Raw genomic sequence first — 13,389 nt, forward strand, 5'->3', positions numbered from 1 at the left:
CAGCCTTAATTCTTCTAGAAAAAAGGTAGCTAAGATTCCTTCCTTCCAGCAGAGCTATCCCCGGTCAAAGGGTAGTCACTACAGGGATCCAGTGAAGTCTCTGTAGTGACCACAGTTTTCAATCCAGGTTTCTGCCATATCTTTAGGAGTAACCCAAAAGAATATAGAATAAATACCAACAACCAAATACCTTAAGTCACCAAATGGACAGCGCAGAGTTGATTGAAGCTAGCCTCATTTGAACAACACTTAATGTAACTGAACTCAAATTTACACAGGAGTGGAGATTTTAGTGCACATTAAGTATGAGGGAGTACATGTTTGGGAATAGCAGTACCATAAATGCTGGGCAGATCATGCTGCACAGCCAGCTAATAATGAGTTTCCTCTGCTGCCATGAAACCTGGAATAAATGGAAGCTATTAAGAAGAGCACTTCCATTGTTAGCAGCAAGCCACAGGCTCAATGCCCCAGTTCTGGCCTTCAGTTGTTATCAGCCTGTGGTGAGAGCCTGCCCTGGGAGCTGGGGCTTTGTGCCAAGATGGGCTGTTATGAACTGGAGTTTAATGTGGGGTAACAGCAAAAGCCTTGAAAATATTGAAAATAGAGGACCCAGCATTATAAACTAACCAATGCCAAATTACTGCTTGGAAAAAAACACATGGCAAGTTATGGAGATGACTGCTTTGAGCCCATCAAAGGGAAGCAGCAGCTGAGCTAGAGAGGATCAACCAAGCAACAGGAGGAGGCTTTGCTGAGACCTGAGAAAATGACACTCCGGTATTGCCAAGTGTGAGTGTGGCCTAGGGGGTGGAGACCAAAGGTTGCTGGCTGATCAGAAATCCTCTTAAAAAGGAAAAAAAAATCTGAATTTGGGGGAACTGCCATCATGGGGTCCTGCAGTCAAGATGTCTCTGTAGGACTGCAAGGGCAGCATGTGTGTCACCTTCTCTCCCTGCCTGTGCCTGTCCCTTCTCCAGGGGCCCTCCGTGTTCCTGCTTGCTGGGATCCCTGGTTCCTCAGGGGCCTCTTGATCTGCCTCATCATCAGCTCACCAGCATTTTCCCCTCCACAAATTCTGGGTTTTCCTCTTTGATAGTCTTATATCACCTAGCTTGATCCTTGCTGCATTTAAGCTCAGTATACCTAGTTCCTGAGTAGAAAGGGTGGTTTAACAGATAAGGTCTGTTAAGGTCTAATGAAACATAGTGGTTAGAAGCTGAAAGGGGAAAAAACAAGGAGAACTGAAATCTGAGGTAACCAACTGTGAAGCACTTTATCTAGGATCTCACAGGTTTGCTGTCACACAGGTCTTTAAATCAAGACTATAATACTTCCTACGGGTATGTGTTAGCTCAGATCTAAGTTACAGACTTAATGCAAGCAGCATTTACTGACTTTCAGAATTCAAAGCAGTCTGAGCAGTCTGACCATAATGGCCCTTTCTGGTATTAAAATGTATTACTTCATTAAGCCATTCTGTAGGAATTTGAGCCTCCCATTGAAATCAGTGATAGCTGTAAGATGCTCTGAACTAAGCACAGTCTGTCTTATGCACTGACAAAGCGGAAATTTTCAGAATTAAGGGGTACTTTTGCAATGTAACAATATTGTCAAGTTAGTCACTGAAGTCAGTAACTTCATACTTGTGATATCAGCTGATTTGGACAGTGAATTAACCAGCTGCTGTGTTCACTTTGTTTCATATTTGTTCTCTGGGGAGGAAAGCATGCATGGGTATTTAAAGTACTGCATTTTGACATCCTTTCTAGCATCGTTGTCCCAGTGGTGTCACAGTATTTCATAACATCTGAACTTCAGGAAAGTTGTTTGTTCATTCATAAGTTAACTGGGGTGGGACCCCTGCTACTTCTGTTACTCTCCAAAAATCTTGATTTTATTTCTACAATTGCAAAGCCTATAAGCTGTTTGGAAGACAGTTTTCATGACAGTAGTAAAGGCTACCCAAATCTTACTCAGCTAAATGATATAAAACATTAGTAAAGCAGAGAAGCTATCTTACTGCTTTTGCATCAGTGTGTATCTCATTTCCTTCTATTATCTACAAGATGTTTCTTGCAGAGCATTAAAGTAAATTATAGGCTGTTGAAATGGCTCTGTGGTTTCACTAAGGTTTGGTAGAGAGTTTTCTGATTTACACGCTATATAATCAGTGAATCTGGGTCACCTGAGCCCAGATACTGAAGCAAAAGTAGTTAAACTCTCATTTTCTTTATGCCTTAAAATTGGCTGGCAGTAAGGTTTGCAATTACTCTACATGAATGAAGTATACGTGACCTTGCAATGAAGCTTCCACAGAACATAAAGCTCAATATGGCAAGTGTGTTAGGCTCCTAAAATCTCCCGCATGATATATGTACTACAGACTTTCTAAAGTTCACTTATATCAGTAAATGAACTAGCTGAGATTTTCCTATTTTTTTTTTATGTTTGCTGGAAATGGTGCTATCAGATCTTTGAGGCAGGACATCTGCATCTCATCTGTGAAAGTTTTCTAGTAGTTTTTCAACACAAATCTGACAAGAGTCAGGACCTAATGTATATAAAATCACTTAACAAAATCTGTGATGAGTAATGACAGTTAAAATAGTGGGGCTTATTTCCAGATTTGATATTTTTGAGCTTAGAAAGATCAATGCATTTATCTTTCCTATTTGTAAAATCAGAACTTGTAAAAAAAATCTTAGGTTTCTGTTAATGCAAATAAGTTCAGGGTCACTCACTCACAGCTGTCTTACTAATGCTGAGACACAGAGAAACTGTGGCTGTTACCTGGAGATGTTCTTGGTTTCTGTGAAGACTGCTTTTGAGAAATGTGTCTCTTAGTGCTAGCACATTTTCACCAACTTCAGCAGATGTATTGTGAGCTTTGCAGTGTTTTGCTTTCTTAAATTTTAGCAAGCTAGAATGGTGAGATTTCATTAAAACCCACGAGTCTGGATTTTTAAGCAGTTTTCTTGGCTATATGACTGAGATATGATCTTTGTTTGACAAGAGGTGACTTGAATACATTCTAGATGCTGAGAAACAATAAACAAAAAGTAAAAGCTCAGATACAGCTCTTCACACTGCTTTTCTGGAGGAAAAAATATTTAAAATCGGACATTTGGGATTTCCAGTATGTAAGTACAGTTCCTTGATGCATTCAGCAGACACCGTCAGTCAGGTTTCAGCAGGCTAGCACTGGATGTCATCACATTTTGCTGGTGTAGTCCTGGAAATAATCTTGGCCAATAATCCAGGCTCTGCTAAACCCCTGTCATTTTCAGGTGAAGCTGCTGTAATTTTCACTAGGCTCTTTTATTTTCACTGTGCTCTTTATTTGCCCTCTACACTGTGGAGTTGCCAACTATAGCTCATCCTATTGTTGTAAAACAAGGAAAGAGAGTGTCACATATTAAGCAGTCTTTTTTTTTTTTGGCCAAGTAATCTTCCTATATCTCATGATAATGAAAGACAAGACAAGAGGAACCTTAGGTACTCCTTAAACTGCTAAAATGAGTACTGGGACAGTAACTGCAACCTCTCAAAGTAGCATTCAATAGTAAGCATTCCAGCTAAAATTGCATTTTACTTGTACACAGAGTTTAAGACAAATATTTGACTAAGCATTTGCACTGTGATTTGTGCACTATAAATTCTTATATCCATAAAATACAGTTATACCTTTGCATAATTTTTCAGCATACAGACCTCTCTCCATCATTTCTAGCATATGTAATCACTGTCACAGCTCAGCCAAAAATACTTGCCTGTGTCAGACAACCTGCTGGCCAGAGATGAAGTACCAATCTAGGTCTATCCTCTAATCCCAACCCTGGACTGCCTGTACTGTCCATAGGGCTGGGTACTGGAGCCCACCTCTAGTGCCCTCATCTGCTGGGTACCCTGAGGGGGGAAGAAAGGAATCTGCCTGAGTGCCCTAAGGACAAGGAAAAGACAAGCAGAAGATTCAGAAAAGGAGTCTGGTGACCCTGGCACAGGGGAAGGAAAGGGAAAACTCTGAGAGCTCTGAAAGGAACTATAGAGGTGATTGCTGGAGAGAGATACCATGGCTTTGACAAGAGGAAGGAATGTCTGGACCCAACAGAGAAAATTATAGAGGTAATTGGAGAAAGCATGTTTCTCCAACAAAGGGAGAGAAATTTGAGGGTGGTAAAGTGCTGAAAGAAGTTGCCCGAGAGGTGGTAGATGGTCCATCCCTGGAAACATTCAAGGTCAGGTTGGACAAGGTTCTGAGCAATCTGATCAGGAGAGCCATGTCCCTACTCATTGCAGGGGGTTGGACTATATGACTTTTAAAGATCCTTTCCAACCCAAACTACTCTCTGATCCTATGAATTCAAAAATTGGGGAATGAACAATGGGATTAGGAGTAGTCAGAGAAGGAGACAAACAATCATTGATCCCTATCATATATAGGTGGAGTTAGGAGATATCTCTGACAAGAAGCAAGGCTGCAAGAGAAAATTGGGGTAAGCTGAGTGAGAAACCAGAGAAGAGGACAAAGCAAGAGATAAACCAGGGTAAGGACTTGGAGTTGTAAATATGTACTGGGTCAATGAAATGGTTAAAAGTGATTAACAAAACAGATGGAAAAACTCCAAAATTCTGCGGTGCAATCCCAAAGTGAGTGGGCCCTACAAATACTTGGATTGATATGCAGAAACATTGCTGCATATGCAGAAACATTGCTGCATACACTCCAAAGAAAACTATCACACCAACTCCAGCATTTAGAAACAAAGAGCAAATTAAGTAGTTGAGTTTGACAACAGACTTTCTTCACATGGAGTGATTTACAACTGAGTTGTGGAGAGGGATGAGATGGAGTAAGACAACAATTGATTTGAAATGAGAAAACTGGATTATTTGAAAATGTGCAGAACATGTAAATGATACAGCCCTTGGTAAATGAAGAAGGAATGAGCTGTACATTATAACTACAGGGCTGTAGGTACAAAAGCCTATGTTTCAAACCAGTGTTGGTACTTAACATCAGCCATCATTCTATGCTTCTCTCAAACTGCTTCATTAATTTTTATGTCCAGAATATTAATTTTATCTCCAGATTGATAGAACAAATTAATAAGCAACCAGCCAGGTCTTTCTATACCTTTGCAGTGTATCATCTAAATGAAAAGAGAAAATCCAACAGTTTCAAGTCCAAAGCAACAAAACCCCAAAGCTGTATTTCCATTCATCTTATTAAGCAGTTCACAAAAATAATTTTCCATACTTACAAGCAAGTGATGCTTACAGAAACAAATGGTATTATTCTTCTAAGTCAATTTCTTTGGTTGTTGTTTGCCTTTGGTTTTTTCCTTTTTTTTTTTATTTCCCATTTCCTTGGAAATCCTAAACTAGTGCCTTCGTAGTCACAACTCTCCAATTTCCAGTATATATTCCCCAAAAATATGTTGAAGAATTGTATTAATTCTTGCTCTGTCATCTATTACAGTAATGTGCCCAGAGATTTAGATCACTGTTAAATGACAAGGACATATGAAAGAATATAGAAATTACACATTTCTTACAGAAGCTATTTGGTTTCTTTGTGATCTATAATAGATAGCATACTAGGGACCTCAAATGGCACAGCAGGTCATCTGGGAGGGGTTGTGGAAGGAAGGCAGAGCTGGAATTGTAACAGATGCCTGCAGGAAATAAGGGAAGTGGAATCTCTCCAAACTGCTATATGCACATAAAATAGGAGCATGGTACAAGACCTTCCAGCTCTACAAGGAGAGAGCAAAATATTATAACTTAAGTGAGTAACCTGATAGCAAGATCAAAAAATAAAATTTGTCATTGGCTTACAAAGCTGATGCACATGAAAATAGAATTTGCAGTGCAGCAAATAAGTCTCATTTCTTTTCCCCAGCTAAAAAGATCACAGGAATCCTATTGCAAGCATTATGTGCTAAGAATGTGCAGGCGTCATATTTATTTGCTCTTCCTTGGGGGACCTACTTATAAAGATACTGCAATGGCATGAAATACACATGGGTATAGAAACTTGTTTGTAGTACTGGTAAAGGTGGGGGTTTTTTTGGTGTTTGTTGTTGTTTGTTTTTTTTTTTTTTTTTGGAGGGGGTGGTTTTTTTGTGGTGTTGGTGTTGTTGTTGTTTTGGGGTTTTTTTCTATTCAGTTGCTACCTTAATTGCACTATTTTGCATCCTTTCTCCCTGTTAATAGGACCAGCATCTTCTCCTGACAGTCTTAAGATTGATCAGTTGATAAGGATAAGCAAATCGTGGCTCTGTTTTAACCTTTCCCAGAAGGATATTGGGTTTTGTATCAAAAAGCTGTAATACTCTTCTGATGAAGCTGACAATAACTATTGGTATGATTCCCATGTATTTTACATCAATGGCAGAATAATATTTGTTTATGCTTTTCCTGATAAGATCTAGATAAAGGCAAAATACAGGCAAAAAAACACCCAAAAACAAACAAAAACAAAAAAAACCCAAACAAACAAACAAAAAACCCACGCACACAAAAAACCCAAAACAAACAAACAAAAAAAACAAACACCGAAAACTTCTGTTATTTCTATTCTTATACCAGAAAATTCAGCTTTCCAGTAGCTGAAGACCCTCCAGGCCTCTGACTGGTTTCTCATTGCTACAATGTTTTGTGGTTAATTACAAAATTTTCTTTATTGGTGGCTGTGATTAGACTAGCTGTTGCCACCCTTGCATTCCATGCTGAGAGGCATAAAATAAAACTCCATATCTGTAAAACTAATTATTTCTTTATGAAAAACATCCATTGAAGAGATTCTGCAGGTACAGCCAATATTTAGATGCAACATGCAAACTGTTTAATTTCTCAGTATCTACAGTAAACTCATTCTGCCTCAAACTCTTTTCTCTCCCTTCTGGTTATGTGGAGCTTTTCTAATTCACAGAAGCCTTGCAGAACCCCAAGCTATACTGGACATGAGCTCAAGGCACCCAACAATCTTTAAGAATATCAGTCAGATTTCTGACATCTGCATATTTTTTCTGCAGCAACATCTTGCTTGGCAGCTCCCAGTAGAAAAGCTTACCCTGGATACAGGCCATCACCAGGGTTTTCACTCCCCTGGTCTGATCTCGAATGTTTATTTCCAAAGTGCTGGTGATTCAAAGATCATCAGTTCAGTATGGCTTCTCTTGATCACATATAATAAAATCATGGAATCACAGAATATGCTGAGTTAGAAGAGACCCATAAGAATCATTGAAGTCCAGCTCCTGGACCTGCACAGGACAGCACCAAGAGTCACACCATATGCCTGAGAGCACTGTCTAAATGCTCCCTGAACTCCATCAGGGCTTGATGCTATGACCACTTCCATGGGGAGCCAGTGACCAACCACCCTCTAGGTGAAGAACTTTTTCCTAATACGTGACCCAAATCTTCCATGACACACATTGATGCTGTTTCCTTGGGCCCTGTCACTGGTCACCAGAGAGAGAAGATCAGTGCCCGCCCCTCCTCTTCCCCTCATGAGGGAGTTGCAGACTGCAATGAGGTCCTTCCCTCAGTTTCCTCTTCTCCAGGCTGAAGAGACCAAGGGACCTCAGCTACTCCTCACACATCTTCTCCTCTTGGCCCCTCACCATCTTTGTGTCCCTCCTCCAAACACTCTATGTACTATATTAACAACTGCAGCTACGTTTAAAAAGGAGCACTGTGCCACTTCAATCCACACCATCCATATCTATGTGGAACAGTCTTTTCATTTACACCATTTACAGTGTTGTCATAAATCTACTAAGCATTATCATTAAGGATGCTACTTATCTTATACTAAGGTGCTTATCATAAAATAACTAGAGTGGCAGGCCTTGTTACTATTTCTTTTTATCTTGAAAAAATCATGAACTGTATGTTTATTGCTTCATCCATTCCTGAAATGGAGCTACACTAAATTTAATGAACATGTTGCATGAAACGAGTTCCAGTTGAAATTGAAGAAGGCTGCTCATTGAGACCGAAATGGCAAAGGGAATTCAAGTCAGATACTTAATTATCCAAACTGGAGTTTGACCAAGCTACTGCCATTCTTGTGATATGTGTCATGGGATAGCTCGTGATCAAAAGCTGCTGTAACCTTGACTTGAATTTGGAGCTTCCTTCTTTATATTTAGTGTCCACCAGGTGCCAGGAGGGTACAGCAGCTCTGTTCCTCCTCAGAGCAAACAGTGCTGTCTGGTGAAGCACAGGTTACTTCAGATCTTAACCTGCTTTTCTTCAGTGTATCTTATCCAGGTATGGACTGAGCCTGATACTGCTTGGTTTCATGATCAAAGACTCAGAGGTGTTTCTGGCTAAAAAGTAACTCCACTGGAAAAAAAAAAAAAAGGAAAAAAAAAAAAAAAAAGCTCAGATTAAAAGTGCAGGACAATATTTTCCTCATTCCCCTCAAACTGCCCCTCAGAAGAGAAAATCAGAGATCAAATTAAAATTGTATATGATGCCAATATTTAGAATTTTCTAGCATTTAAAACTGCCTAATTATAATATTAATTCATTCAAAAATAGAAAATAAAGTAAAAATGGAATTAAAAGTTTATTCAAATACCATTTGACTGACGTTAGTAAACAAATGGAATGATATTACAGAAGAAAAGGATCTACATATTTAGATATAGATATTTAATAATAATATAATACTTATTGGGTAGCAACCTCTGACAAATAACAAAGGCAAGAATCTTGAGTATATGTAATGTGATTAAGAGGAGATTAATACATTAAATAAAAAATTTTGAAAGCAGCTGGTGTCTTCAAGATGACCAAGAAACTATTTAACAGTTATGGTAACACATAGAGATGGAGCTGGAATGTAAAAGAATTTAAAACACATAAACAATTTTCCTGCCAATAAGGATTATATTTTCCAGTGTGAACTGCTTCTTAATCTGAAGACTGAAAATTCCTCCATTATTCTAAAAATAAGGTTAACTGGAAATAGCACCAATACTGTAAAAGAAATGACAGATGTGCAGTCAGGAAAAGATGATAACATGAATAAGATTTACAAAAACTGCAATTCCAGTTACAAATAATAGAAGATGCCTCCCTTTGTGTAAATGAAGACTTCTTTACCATTATAATTTCTGTCTGTCATAATCTACTGTAGTAAAATTAATGCAGTCCAGGAAATTGCAGCTTTGTAACAGCAGTAGCCCTACATACATTTGCATGAGTATTCTGTAGTGACAGGAATAGAATATATGGCATAAAAAATTACTAAAAATAGACTTGTCTAGTCACTGGCTAAATGCTACCCGTTGCTTTTCAGAACAGAGGGTGTCGACAGGAGAGGCTGTCAGTGCAGAGAGCATGACCCTTCGTGCAGCTTTGGTGTGCTATTCTGCCTCTGTAGCCCTGCAGGTGGGAAGGGGTGGGTTGGAAGAACGACCACTTTCTGCAACATTAGGTGCTGTCAGCCTCCTAAGTCATCAGTGAATAACATAATGTTCCTTGTCTCTGTTTCGCCAGTGGGAGGGTGACTTATCACACAACTCTAACGGGATGAGCACTGTTGATGGGACTAAAGGTAAAATTCTTCTGCAGATAAGAGGTTCATATTTAATTCCTGTCTAATTTTTGCAAAGAAAAAAAGCTCTTTCCCAAGTAAAAATATATATGGAATGGTACCATGTTCCCATTTTCACGGTGCTTATATACTTTTACATGTGAATAAATTACAGACAAATACATTAAAAAAAAAAAAAAAAAAAAAAAGTAAGTTAAACATTTCAGCATACTAACTGTTCCAGGGATTATCACATGGTTGTGCATATCAATGCCAAGTCCCGATCCTATGTGGATCCTATGTGGAAGCCTGCAGTAGGTTGTGGCATGGTACAGAGGACAGAACAGAGAAGTGTTTTCAAAACCTTTGCCCATCTTTCAAAATGTGCTCTGAAATACTATTCTGGATGCAGTATCATAGTCACTATATTAGTTAACATTGCATTATCTTACCTGAAACCACATATTCAAATCTAAAGTTACTTATTTTTATAACTGGTACAGGATGATTGTATTCTGTGTTCCATGCTATATGCAGTAATGTAATTACATTTCTCAGACTGTCCATAGTATGAAATTTTGTTGTGTCAGAGACTTGATCTTGCAGCACAGGATAGCTTTGCAAATGATAATCTTAAAAGATTTTTGTGCACATCGTATATGCTGCTCCTCTGTATCTCTCTGTATTTCAGTTTTAAAAAATAAGCCAGACCTTGTGTTAGTTTACTGTGCCTTTCCCAATGCAGTGAGTCTGGGAAAATGTAATAATAAGCTCCTTTTTTTTGTTATCTATATTCCACATACTTGCCATGAAGAAGAAACTTGGTTTAGCAAACTGTCCCTTGACCATACTCCAATTCTTACGTTGTGAGTGAGAAGTTATGGGAATTTGCATAACCCATATTATGTCTGAATTTTTATTTTTTTCTTTTTGTCTTTTAAGCAATCAGTGTATTTCTCTGTCTTTGAACATCTCCTTCACTCCTATCACAGTAGGTTTAGGCTTGCGAACTCTAAGCATTATTATGAAACTAAACAGACAAATTAAAATTATTATTGGAGGTTATTTGTTCTTAAATGCAACACAAAGAACTACAATGGTACCTGAAAAAGTCTGTACAGTACAAACAGACTCCCTGAGACATTTATTTACACTTACTACCTATTAAGGAGGCAAGATTAACAAAGAGTTGTAGTTGTTTTAATATTGATACACAAATACTTTTGCACTTGACAATGAGCTTTGGCATTTCACCGGTTGGCCTCACACAAAAGTTAAGATTCTTTTATCTAGGGGAAAAAAAACTAAAACAAACCCAGTGAGAATGATAATTTCAGAATGAAGAAAAATTAAACTTGTGAATTACCAAGTTTCCCAAAAGATCTCTCTAAGCATGAGACATTAATAAGTATAGAGGAAGAAAATATGTTGTAACCTTTTCATTTTATCTCTGCTAAATGTAAGCCTTGTCATAACCAATGTGCTGCTTTGCTCAGCTCTCATTTATTTGGTACAGAAGTTTAGATGAAACAAAAGGATTGGGGCAGGACAGAGAGGTACATGTGTGATTCTGTTCTGTGACACAGGTGAAGACACCTTGAGAAAGCTTCTCTAGGGCTTCTCAGAGGTATAGTTCATTTGCCTGTGTCATTTTCAAAGCTGCAAAGTAGCGTGTTTACAGTAGGAGCATTTCCCATGCAGGCATGTACTTGGATTAGTAGTCTGTTTCATTCAGCCTTCAGTGCTGGGAACCCACAAGATGCTTTGGTAGCACAATCAAATACCACAGAGAAGGCTGAGGCATGCACAGGGTGTGCTGTGACTCGCCAGTCGAAGGAGCTCAGGGGCAATTTGCTCAGAAAAGCACGTGTGCTTGTGCTACGACATTGAACTCAAGTCATGATGTGTCTTCTGGGTAGCTCAGGCACAAGCAGGGATGCTCAGAGCAGAGCATCCCACCCACCAGAGAAGGCAGGATTTTCATGGAGGGAAAACTGCACAGCAGTTTAATTAAACATGTATTATAAAGCAGTTTTGTCCAGAGGAAGAAGAGCAGGAAGAAAGCAGCAAGTTCTCACTACCTGAGCTGTCCACAGTCTGGCATTATCTGATACTTGAATTTTTCCTTTAGAGCCTGACAAGCATCCAGGGAAGGCTTGTTACCAGCCAAGTGCATCCCCTAGTTTCCCAATACACATTTAGGTACCATCTAGCTCCCCATGGATACAGCAGACAATGCTAGCAGATCTACACATCAGGCTGCAACATTTGGGTTGGAAAGTTCTGTAGAACTTTGACTACCTTTAAACACATGGACATGAAATACTGAATGGCAGAGGCAGATCATTGAACTATTACCTAATTTCTGCTATAAAGACTATAGCAGCTCAGGTGACTAGGGTTTAAAGAACTCTGAAAAGTCAAGTCAAGGAACTACAGGATATATATATGTGTATATATATATATATATATATATATATATATATATATATATTTATATTTTAATACCAAGTGAGTTCTTACTTAGATGACAGTCATATTTGCAAGAATAAGGTCAGCACACTGGGATGCTTAATAACAGTAATTCTCAGTTGTATGTGCAGGCTTGAGCAGTCAGACTGAGTTGTGACATAGCTTTCCCTGCAGGCCCCTGGGAGGGAATTTGAGGTTTACAAGTCAGCAGAGCAGTTCAGAGGAGAAGCCTCCCACCTTCTCCTGTTAGCTGTAATTGCTGCAGGATGGACCAGGCATTGGTGGAACTCAGTGCAGCCTAGTTCGCAGCTTTAACAGTGTATGAAATCTTTTCTGTCTTTTCCCATACAAGAAAAATAGTAAAGAAATCTGGTTGCAACTGCCAGTTCCTGCAACAGGACTCCAAAAGAAAGCCTGTTCTTGTAAAAAACTGAGCATGTGATAGCAAAAGCATGTGCTAAAGGTACAACCTTACTGGTGATTTTTATAACCTACATTTGACCTGCCGAGGTTGGCTTCATGGTACCTTCTCAAGGAGCTTGAGGCACAAAACACCTTGAGCCTCAGAAACCTTCACAAAAATAAAAAGCTGTTAAGTATTGATTTGAGCTTGAGAGTTATTTTGAAGCTGACTGACCACTGAAAGCTCAGTTTATACTAAAAAGTCATCTTTCAGGTTAGTTACCACATTTTCTGATAGAAAAGTGGTTTGCCATAGCATTACTGCATTTCACATGTGAACAACTTGCCTTGTAGAACGTTATCCCTTATATCAGAGCTCACTCCTATTCAGAGTTTATTTCTACAGGATAATAATGTTCAAAACCATGATTTTGCACCAAATGAGTAGTTGATTAATTCCATAATACAGTTATTAAAGTAATAATAATTGAAATCTTTGAAAAATAAACTATATCAACCCTCATTTAATGTTTTCATTATTTCTCATAGACTCTCAAATACATTTTCGTAGAACAGTTTGATTTTCTAGATTAGAATGTGAAAAAAAATCTCCCCCAGAAAATTTTCTACACGATGCAAGAAATCCTGTTTTATTCTGTAAATTGCATTATTAGAGAAGGAATATGATCATTTTGTGAACTCTCAGGCCATTATCTCACCTTTACCCAGCTCTTAAAAAACATCTGCCTTCCATGCAAGTCGTTCCAGGGAGAGGCTTGGCTCTGGTTAATCGCTTCGCATGGGCGCCGGTGCCGCCGGGCAGCAGCCGTGTCCACTTGTGTACAAAGCGCTTGTCTTCTATTACTGCAGCCTGGCAATCTGACCGACGGACAGCAGGACACGACACAAGGGGGACAAACATCAGTCTTATCTCAGTATGGTCTGAAAAATTAATC

Source organism: Hirundo rustica, chromosome 1 (genome assembly GCF_015227805.2).
Source record: "Hirundo rustica isolate bHirRus1 chromosome 1, bHirRus1.pri.v3, whole genome shotgun sequence".
NCBI lineage: Eukaryota > Metazoa > Chordata > Aves > Passeriformes > Hirundinidae > Hirundo > Hirundo rustica.